This window comes from Pyrus communis, chromosome 12 (assembly GCF_041283825.1).
Source record: "Pyrus communis isolate YQ-2024b chromosome 12, ASM4128382v1, whole genome shotgun sequence".
Lineage (NCBI taxonomy): Eukaryota > Viridiplantae > Streptophyta > Magnoliopsida > Rosales > Rosaceae > Pyrus > Pyrus communis.
The window spans coordinates 9,125,747-9,138,158 of NC_142576.1; positions in this window are offsets into that span (position 1 = coordinate 9,125,747).

Below are 12,412 nucleotides of genomic sequence, written 5' to 3' on the forward strand. Positions count from 1 at the left end.
CGAATTTCCAAAATGACAAATTTGATAAAATGTCAATTAGAATTTTCATACATCAAATTTTTTGCCTTTATTGATAAAATGTCAAAATCATGCCTCTTTGAAACTCTAGGGTTTACCCACTTGCCAAGCAATTTAATTGCATGTGCATATATGTATACTCGACTTGGGAAAATTTTACAAGTATGTGATGAGGACTCATAAAAATTCTTTTCGCGAGTTCCTTTTCATATGACATGACTTTCTGCTTTGAGAAGGAGATATATTCCAAGGGCCAACAGAGCCATTATTATGTATCTGCTCTGCTGATATTGCATCTGGTTCTCATATATATAATGATTTAGAAACGAGCAACTATCACGGGGTGGCTCAGTGGTTGGGAATGAATTCCAGACCTGTATTCCACACGGCAAGTTCTGAATTCGATTCATGGTGCTAGTGAATCGCACGATAGTAGCCAGGGGAGGCTAAAATGCCTCTATGAGTTTTCTCGGCCCTGAAATGATGGATTGGTCTGGTGAAGCCACCAGCCATCCCCTTTCTTTAAAAAATAAAAAATAAAAAAGGTTTAGAAACTAGCTAGATTAGGTTTCTCATTGTAGAAAGTTTTGTGGCCACGCAAAGATCTACATGTGGATCCCATATATTATCCTGTTTATCAACGGTGAGCTCTAAAATTCAACGTTGGATAGAGCAACACAAAATTTTCTTTTCAATTATTTGAATCGCATTTGAGAGCAAGATGCATACAAGGGTTCACTTCATAACTGGAGAATGAAGGGTCGGCACCGTCCGAGTGTTTCAGATACGTCAAGAGGTAAATCCAAATCGTCAGGCTCAACCCTCAAATTGATTAGCTAGCTAGTAAGCTTACTTCAAGGGAAGATGACATGTCTGATACACACTTTATTATTCGACTGATATTTATGATGATTATTGGTTAAGGAAAATCAATGGGGGGTGGCGGCACTCCATTCTTTGAATAAAAGACATTACAGATACATACTCATAAAAAAAAATAATAATAAATAAATAAATTATCTCGAAAATGATTCATGCAAACTAAATTAAAAAAAATTAAAATAAAGCATGATCAATTGCAAAGCAATGTGTGGATGCCGACACTTCGTTGAAAGTCAAGTTCATCAAGAACCGCAAGATTACAAGGATTAATAGAGAATTGCTAGATCTTGTGTTACACGGAGATCATGTGAGAACAAAAACTTCGAACTCATATTATGATAGGGAGTACAATACTCATGGCCTAACCGAATCACCTAATCACCACCATGACTTCAGAAAACCAAGTGAAGTGAGTACAACAAATCAAATAGCTCCATCCTTTCATACATAGATTTGAGACTAAAATGACAAGACAGTGCCACCCTCCACCTCCTCCCGGCATCCCGAAGAGAGCTATGGTCCATACCAGGCCACCTAAAGCCATAGTACCGTATTGGCTAATCCGAACCAGAAGCAATTCGACAACTTTCACGCCTTGCAACTTCAAACCTATATCGAAAGTGACAACTAGAGTCAAAACCTTTTGCTACCTTACTTGTAGTTATTTCTATCTTTTCTTATAGCGATATACAATATTATATGAGTAGCTTGATTGAGAAACTAAATTGGTGGGCACTGAAAGTCATTTTTAGGGTGAAATGCCATTATTACAAGCGCACATCAAATATTTCAACTTCGCATCGCCATCAATCTGAAAAAGCAAAAAAAATAAAATAAATAAATCATCACAAATTTCAGTACCATACACCTTTGATTTACGTGTACGGAGTCCAAGGGAGGGTGTAAAGTTGTAAACCTTCGAAGAAAGGCTGAAGGGGAAAACTCAGCTTTCAAAACAATTCATCAAGATCTTAAAGAAAGTGAAACTGATTAAGTTGTTGAGCCAGCAATCTTTAATATTCTTTGATGCATAATAAACTAATCAAACATTTTGTAATTGGTTTTATATGCATCTTGTGGATTAATGAGAAAATGTAGATATTATATTTAGACGTTATTGCGTTACAACAAAGTTTAAATTAAATTATACCGAATGTTTTTTTTCCTTCAATTAAATAGTATTACAGAATTTTCCTATTCTTGCTCATTCGTGAAATCAAGAACAGGAAATTACATAAAGAAGAAAAAAAATAGGATATTTGGTTTCAAAAGTCAAGTATATATTCGGTATCAAAAGTCAAATATGTAACTAAATTCCACAAAATTCATCGTATTAGTTACATTGCCCATTAGCTAGGTTACTGCAAATAGTGATTTTTTTTATTTTTTATTTTTGTTAAAGGTGATTATTTTTATTTATACAACATGCAAATTTATAATATAATATAATTTTTGTTTAGCTTAATATAGCTGCTATCAAAAGTCAGACACGTCGTTAGCAGTGTCAACTGTATGGAATGCCCATTTTGAACGTCACAAATTTTGACACCTGGATATTGAGCTAGTCGTGTCTCGATCTGTTAATAGTATGCATGTGTGGTTTGCGTACAGTGCTTGAAAAATGTCATAGTATATCATCTTTTACTTGGACTTTAATTCGGTCGACATCATCTCCTTCATTTTTTTCATCAAACAATTTTGTCCAAATACCTTTATATAATTTTCTGTTGTGAATAACATGTATCATTTGGCCATTGCTGACACACCCCGACCGAGATCAGGACATGTTGGGCGTCACGTGAGAGTGACGTAACTATGTGCACAATGCGGAAGCTAAAAATAATAATAAAAGTACGAATAAATAAAAATCAAGCTATACACTAAGTAGATAACATACATGTGCAAGCGTAAGTGTGATAATAATATTCAGAGCATAAAGGACCTAGTGCAGTCCAGGGGAACAAACACTAACGAAACACACCCAGATGTGGTCCAACACTGGTGATAATCTGTCAGACATGCCGAGAATCCCTCGAGAGCCACCAAAAGAGTAATCCAAATTAGAACCTGTAGGGGTGCAAAACAGAAAGTGTGAGTGGGTAAAAACAAAACTTTTCAAAATCATTTCAATATCAAAGTTCTAACCCCTCGCCGTAAAACCTTGTATAATTCCCAGAAAAATAGAATATATACACATATAGAAAACATGCTCAGAAATATGCCTGTCGAATGCCTCTACATAAATGTAAGTAACCCAAGTAATGCCAATCAATGCAATGTAATATGTCAGCCGGAGTCACCTAACGTGACTTGTATGGCTGAATCTAGAGCTCAAATCTTCATCTCATTAACTATACCTGCACACGAGTCGGAACCACCTAAAGTGGTCTGTACGATAGGACTGGGTGTAAATAAATGCGCTCAAGTGCTACGATCATGTGAAGACTGGGTGAATAATCGCGGGTCACCTACGAGTCGGAACCACCTATAGTGGTCTGTGTGACAGGACAACGCACCTAACTTGGATCCAAGATGAGCGTGTGGTACGGGAGATGAACATCACGTGAAGGACTGTACCCAACTCTGGGCGGGAGCACTAACACCGGGGGTGCAGGTTATGAGCTCTCAATGCATCTCATATCACTACTAAACATCAAATATAAACCATAACTTACCTGGCACTTACCTGTGCGTCCGCAGCACCAAACATACATATATGCAACTACTAATGCATAATTAAATAGGCAAACGCAATGCATGGCATTTAAAACATATAAACGTTTCATTTCATTTTCTGGGAAAATCACAAGTATATAGGTATATACATAAAACCAAAAGCTCACTCACTGGTATGTAGAAGGGTCGTAACCCCCTTGCCTCGAATGACTGTGCTTGTCCTCGGGATAGGTCTCACCTATATGCGAAACAACTATAAAAACGTTAATTTTAAAGCACCTAACCAACATTACAAAATAACTTCTCATACAATGCTCAAATGGGGTGTATGAATACACCAACGTGATCTACTCAACCTCACGAACATCCCCATATTTTTAAAATAATTTTTCGATGCCTCGCACGCCCCCACGCGCAGGTACGTGCCTGACACACTGACGGTGCCAGTTAACACCGTCAGGAATATTCCATTAAATCTGACAGATTTCGTTAAAGTTAACCTAACGCCGTTAGGAATATTCCGTCCAAACTGACAGAATATTCCGTCGTCTTCTTCGGCCAACCTCCGGCGCCATCGCCGTCTTCGGAAAACTGGGAAATTTTCTAAACTTAATTTCTCACTCGTTTTTCACCCAAATTTCACGAAATTGGTACCAAAATGAAGTTTACAACTAGAAGAACAAAACCTTACCACTTTCAAGCACTAAAACTAACGAAATCTCGCCGGAAAAACTTCACAAAATCCGCCCAAACCTGCAACTCATGATCCCAACGTCCAAAACCTTTAAACGAACCACCTCGAGCTTCCTAAGAACCTCACCAAGCTTCCTACAACCCTGAAATTCCCAAAAACACATGATTTTACGTGTGCATGAACAGTACCCTGTATTGAACATCTCAAGTTCGACGTGAAAACGAAGGTATCCTTACCTGAAATAGGTATGGTTGAACTCATATGAAGCTCATGAACACAAAGGTATAAGTCTCCACCACGATCTACCACGTTTTCGAAGGATTTGATCTTGTCCGTACAAAGAAGAAAGGAAAGGGAGAGAGAGACAGGGATACGGGACAGGGAAAGGATGAGAATGAGCGTGGATGTGTGTGTGTGTGTGATCCAAAAGCAACCAACCAAAACCTCAAAATAACCACACAACGAAACAAAACCACTAGAGGCAAAACCGTCATTTTACCCATACGATACGAAAAATCCGGGATGGGCTGTCACAATTGCAACATACCTTTTATTTATTTAATTAACTGAAAATATAACTTTAACCTTTAAAACTTAATTTTCTTCACATAAAACCCGACTTAAGTTTTTTTCTCAAATAAATTTCATTCACTAGATTCCCCATCAGCAAATTCATTAATTATATTTGACTTAACACATTTAAAATTTTCTAAATGCCTAAAATACCCTTGTTTGAATGTTTAATGTACACAATTAATGCCATGCAAATTATAAGGGAGAATATTAATAATTTTACTAAAAAAACCTTTGTAATAAATTCAGTGCCTAATATATAATAACAATAAAACATGTCTAATATATTGGCATGTTTAATTAAGTCACTAAAATTATATTTTACATATTAATGTAGGTAAATTATTTCACACATATATAAAAAAAATGACTAATATATGTAAAATTTCATGCAAAATAATTTACCTAAAAAAAAATGTTATTTGATTCAAATAGTGCACCTACTATTAAAATTTTAAAATGTTAGATTGTTGAAAATAATTTATCTTATCTATGTAAAATACATGAAAAATAATTTACCTACATAATAAACAAACCCAATACATGCAAAATAATTTACCTATGTAATAAAGCAATATTATTTTATTTAATACTAATTTATCTACAAAATATTATTAATTTACCTACAAAATATTATTTGCTTATCATAAATTTACAAATAGGTAAACTAATTACATATAATAATTTTTTAACATATATGTTAGTATTGCGCATATATATATTTGAACATATAGTAGTACTATATACATATAGCTAGGTAAATTATATGTATATTGAACTTTTAGCAGTATGATATATTTTTCAATGTATTTATGTGTGTGTGTGTGTGTGTGTGTGTGTGTGTGTGTGTGTTAGGGGTGTGTGTGTTAGGGGTAATAGTATGTGCAATAATTATTTGTTCATTATAACTAAGGTAAGTAATCATATTTATTGATTTGATTGGAATATTGTGGCACAAGTTGTAAATATTTTGTAATAATAGGTCAATTACTTTTTTATTTGGCGGTCTTTTTCAAATTTGGATTTTATTTTGATGTTTAGAATTAGGTGGGTTAGGAAATAAGAATTATAAGGATCTATATCTAAAGAACCCTATATATATAGGCCAGCTCGTGGATGTCTATTATATACTTGGAAAATAATAACTTAATTAGTTAAACGAAAAAAATAACAGATGAAAACTTGATTAATCTAGGTATAGCTCAATCAAGTTAAAAAAATGACTCACACGTTAGGGTCGATGCATGTTGTGTATAAGCCAAATTGTTAATTAGGGGTTTTAGTATTAATCGAATTAAGAATCCCAGATGGAGCTTCAGTTGGATCTCAGATCCATCCAACTTGCTAGGAGTTACACCGCAACGTACGTAGCTAGTATAAGAAGTTGAGCCCATGTTCGTCCTTGAGATTTCGAGAGTCCTGAGCAAGGTAATGAAAAGGTTGCATTGAATCGATGGAATAAGAGCGAGAGAAGGGTTTAGTGATTGAACGAGTCCATGTCACCTTAGTCTTGTATATCTTGTACTTTTTTTTAGTACATCGATATTTTTATACTAGGGGAGGGGAAGTTTGGGTAAGCCACACAATGAGCATCTTAATTTGGTATCAAATTTGTCATCCATGTGATTTGAACCTTAAGACCTCTCACTTCTAAGCAAAAAGGAATAACATCAAACAATAGTACTGAGTGGCTATATATCTTGTATTTTAAAAGAAAGATGAAATCAATATTGCTACATAATTAAACAAGCAATGCTACATAATTTTAAATTTTCAATAACCTCATTGCCATTGCCCTATGGGATATCGGACCAACGCTGATGTATACAATCTAGCCAACAGCAAATCCGTCAAGTAGTAGTCATCTTCAACAAATTAGTATTAAACACTTTTCCACACTCACATTAATAATCTAAACTATACATTAATGAAACTTTCTTTGTCAACTAAAAGAAGGTGAAAAAACATTTTTATCTCCTATCACAAAATAAAATTATGATCAATAAATTAATTTTGCACAATCTAAATTTTACAATTTTATTAAAAACATTACCTACATATGTGATTCTAACAAATCTCTAATTTAAAAAATAAAAACAAAAATTCATCCCCATTTCCACACTCACTCTCCCTCTCCCTCTCCCTCTCCCTCTCCCTCATTTTAAAAACAAAAATAAAAATTGTCCATACACACAAAGTGTGTGGGGATATACTAGCAATAATAATAATAATAATCAAGTATCTATGTAAAGCTAATTTGCGTATATATGTATTTTTTATTTTATAGAAACCGCCAATTGTTTTAAATTTTTGCTTAGCGCCTATTTTTTTTGTTTTTTAGTTTTTTTTTTTTACGGGGCTTGTAGAAGAACGTTGTAATTATTTATTCTATTAAGATGAGCACACGTTTTGTGTGTGTGAACAATTTCATTTTATTTTTTGTTTTTTTTATTAAGGAGTGTGATTAGTTTTTAAAATTTTAAAAAAGAGTATGAGACAATGATGATGATACAGTTTATCTTAGTAAGGGTATATTTTTGTCATAGGAAAAATAGGTATATGATTGTTATTTTCTAAAAAAATGAGGGTAAAATAGGAAAAATAGGGATATAATTGACAAAATTTAAGCTTCTTCAACCGACCACCTCTTCCCACGTTCTCCTCAAGCGCAACCGTTTCAGTTCATTCATACTATCCAAAAAACATCATGATTTCACTTACCTGTATGAAAAAATGATGGTGGGATAATTTCTCATAATAAGTGCATATTTTATATCTTATGTAAATATTTCGATATAAAATTATTATTTTGCCCTCGTTATGTAAATATTATGTATCAAAGGTGAGGGAAAAATAGGGAAAAATGGGGAAAAAGTTCAAAAGATACAAAATTACTATTTGGCCCTCCTCATGCCAACATTGTGTATTCAAAAGTGAAGGCAAAATTGGAAGAAAAAGGGCCAAAAAGTTGGCAAGCCCTCTTCTCTTAATAGAATAGATAATCCACAATGTTCAAGAACATGTTGTATTACTGAACATAAATAACAGCGCGCAATGATATTTTTAAATAAATAAAAAACCGGTTTACAATGGGAACATGCACGTAATCGTACTAATTTTTGCAACGCAATACTTGAGCATTGTGAAATAAAGCTTATGGTATATAACACCGTGCATTCCATATGTCAAAGCATGTTTTTTACAAGAGAAAAAATACACTTGTTTTTAATGTTGTTTTATCCTATTTTTCTTGTACTGTGGATGTTCTCAACAATATATACGGATAAATTTAAATAAATACCTATATGTATGTGTGTGAAGACTTATGATTTGAAAGAGTATCAGTTATGAATTTATGTATGGCATATCAAAGCCGTCTTAAAAGACCTACTATAACTGTATAAGTATATAATTTGTTAGGAAAAAGACCCATAAATTGCATTAGTCCACAAAATTTTTAATATCTGACAGCCCATTTCTCACGGGTTGAGTTCATATATATAATATGCAAAGAAAATTAATAAAACTCGAAGCAGAACTAACAACTGAAGAAGGCAGCATTTCGAAGACTTGAAGTCAGTCAAACGAGTGGCAAAGACTGCAAATCCATCATAAAGTATTTATGTGCAAGTCTTGGTGATCAACGGTTTACCTGATCTGCCACGGTAGTAGTCTTCAGCAGCAAAATAGAAAAGTTTCAACATATATTTATATACACAGTAGGCCCGCGTTGACGCGAGAATGTGAAAAAGATTATAAGTACGTACGTAAGTTGTTTAAAATATTGTTGCCCTTATTTTACCGATGTACTCCAAAACAACGGTAGCGTTTTGGTTGGTAGCTAAGCTATATTTATAGAAAACAACAGGTTAACCTTTTACATCTAAAGAGTTGTTTAAAGTATAGTTGCTTCTCTTTTGAAGGAGGATTTACACTTGTTTTTGTGACGATATTCAATACTATTGCACTATTGAGATTCATTCAATTTTTTTTCTTTGGGTCCTTTGTTACAAATCAAATCAACCTGTTGAAATGTACAAGTCTGAGCTTGAAGATTATCAGATAATATGGTTGCAGAAGGTAGAGAGAGAAGTTAAGAGAGAGAGAATTGAGACATGCTTCTGATATTTTCACAATTATGAATACAACAATAATCTTTCCTTTTATACTAGTTACATTGCTTACTCTCTAAGTAATCTATCTCTCAACAAACATAACTAACTGAACAACCATATTACCTAATCTACTGACACATGGCAGCATCTTGATCCCGGATTGCAGTTTGATCCTTATCATCCTCACATCCCCCCACAATCTCGCGCTTGTTAGAACTTAGCATGAGATTGGAACAGTGTTCTTGAAACAATGACATAGACAAACCTTTGGTCAATATATCAACAAACTGTGCTTTTGAAGAAACATGATGCACAACTAAATCACCTTTAATCACCCTTTCTCGAATGAAATGGTAGTCTATTTCGATATGTTTTACTCTGGAATGAAACATTGGATTTGATGACAGTGCTTTAGCACTAATATTATCACAAAACATCAAAGGAGGAATATAAAGAGGCACATGAATATCACATAAAAGTTGTCCAATCCATGATAATTCTATGGCTTCTATAGCTAAAGTTCAATACTTAGCCTCAGTGGAGGATCGAGATATTGTGTGTTGTTTCGTAGAAGCCTAAGAGATTGGACTAGACCCAAAATAAACTATGTAACCAGAAGTAGACCTTCGATCGTTAGGGTCTCCTACCCAATCTACATCACTATATGCTTGCAGAGATAGCTTGCCAGGTTGAAAATGTATGCCATAATCAAGTGTACCACTAAGATACCTAAGGATTCTTTTGACTGCTAAAACATGGGATTCTTTTGACTACACAAACTAACAACAATGATTGACTGCAAATGCAATATTTGGCCCGGTGAAGGTCAAATACCGCAAGGCACCCACTACACTCCTATATGGATCTGGACTATCATATGGTGCTCTATCTTCTTTTAACAATCTGTGATATGGAAGGCAATGTGTAGCACATGGTTTGGAATTGCTCATATCCACTTTAACCATTTAATCCTTGATACACATTTGCTAAGATACAAATAAACCATTATAATGATAGGTAATTTGCAATCCCAGAAAATAGTTTAACTGACCCAAATCCTGCATGTCAAATGTTATTGTCAACTCTTTTATCATAGCAGCAATATCAGAAGAATTACTCCCAGTAAGAATGATATCATCAACATATAGCAAGAGAACCCCAATACCAAGAGAGGTATGTTTCACAAACAAAGATGGATCTGCAAGTGAAGCCTGAAACCCCAAACCTGGTAAGAAACTGGTGAACTTTTCATTCCAGGCTCTTAAAGCATGTTTAAGTCCATACAAAGATGTTTGAAGATTGCATACAAAGTTAGATGGATTATTCGCGTTGACAAAACCAAGTGGTTGTGTTATATAGACATCTTCAGTTAGATCACCACATAAAAAAGTTATTTATTTATTTATTTATTTATTTTAACATCAAGCTGCCTTAAAGACCAATTGAATTGAGCTGCAAGTGCTAAAATAAGTCTGACAGTGGTTGTCTTGACAACTGGGCTGAATGTTTCACTATAATCAATGTCTTCCTCTTGACTATACCCTCTAGCAACAAAACCTAGCTTTATACCTTACTATAGAGCAATTTGGATGTTTCTTAATTTTATAGACCCATTTATATCCAACCAAGTTTTTACCAAATGGAAATGGAACAAAATACCAAGAATGTTGAGCATGTAAAGCATTAGTTTCATCTTGCATAGTTGCCTTCCGTTCTTTTGCCTTACTAGTAGATTTGAATGATGTTGGTTCTCCAATTGAATTCTCATAAGCTGAAATAGAAGCTACAAAGGCTTTCTCCTTGATAATACCACTTTTGGACCTTGTTTACATTGGATGTAAACTCACAGATGGTACAGGAAGAGCAACTTTGAGACTTTCAGGTTGAAAATCAGGATCCACAGGAACTGGAGACTGTGTAGATGCTGAAGAACCTGAGATACTATCACTTGATAAGCTCAAAGACTCTAAGGCACTAGATAAAGGGTCTAGGACAAAATGGAATTGAATAACTATGAAGCTCTAGGTGGTGAATTCAAAGACTCTAAGGCACTAGCTGGTTTAGTGAAAGACTCAGCTTTATTGGGTTGATTTGATGGTGTAGATACATAAGATGGAGATGTTGTATGAGAGATAATGACATTTTGACTTGTGACTACTGATGCAACAGATGGTGGTGTGGAAGGTGCCAAAGTTGAAGACACTGTTGATTTTGAAACTAACATTTTGTAAGGAAAATTAGTTTCATCAGAGAGAACATGTCTTGAGACATAAAACCTACCTGAAATTGGATTGAAATAAATATAATCTTTGTATTGACCTGCATACCTTAAGAAAACACATTGAACAATTTTGGACTGAAGTTTGTTTGTGTTATAAGTTTTAACAATGGGAGACAACTACAACAAAATACTTTTAAATGTGCCAAGACAGGAGGTTTACCAAATAAACAGGTGTATGGAGAATTTCATAGATAAGGTGTGACAAGGCATTCTATTAATTAAGTACACAGAACTTGGACATGCATGAAATCAAAACTGGGAAGGTAATTTTGCAGTACTCAGTAAGGTCAATGCAATTTCAACAATGTGCATGTACTTTCTTTCAGCAGAGCCATTTTGCTCAGACGTATTTAGACATGATCTTTAGTGTATAATTCCCTTGTCTAGTAAGAAGTTTTTGAACCTAGCGTTGCAATATTCACCACCACCATCACTTTGAAGGATTTTAATATTAGGGATGTAATTAGCAGATTTTTATAATTCAAGGACTGATTTTTCTAGGAAAAAAAAATAGTTCAGGGATCTAATTTTCACTCAAGTGATAATTTAGGGACTAAATTGACAGTTCACCCTGTATTTATTTATCTAAAGATCATATGTCAATAAAAAAGTTGCATTGCCAATATGATGCATGCATGTTCTGCAGTACTGCTGGGTTAAGAGCTGGTTTGGGATTGCTGAAATTATTAAAAAGCAGCTTTTTTAAAAAGTTGGGACTAAAATTGTGTTTGGTAAATGAAAGAAAAAATTGCTTTTTGTAAAAATCATGGGCTAAAAACAGCACAAAGTAGAAGCAGCTCTACCCCTACTTCTAAAAACAACACTTTTTTTTTTTTTTTACAGCACATCAACCCCAAACTAGCTCTATGTGGTATATGGTTTTATTGTCATACAATTGCACACAAAGTACCTAAATTATTCCTTAATGACAACTTAAGATTTTGGACCCCTAGCTATATAAGCCTCATCTTTTATGAAAACACTGGGAATACTGTAAACAATTAGGGTGGGACGTAAATACTTAAGTGCAACTTCATTCAAGATATACAAAAAAAGTTTTATGATCATTATTCTTTTATGAATCTTAAGTAGTGTTTACATAGAAAATTTCATGTAATTAACTCATTGCAAGGTTTCTTAGCCTATATAACGTGAGATAACAAATTAACTCTA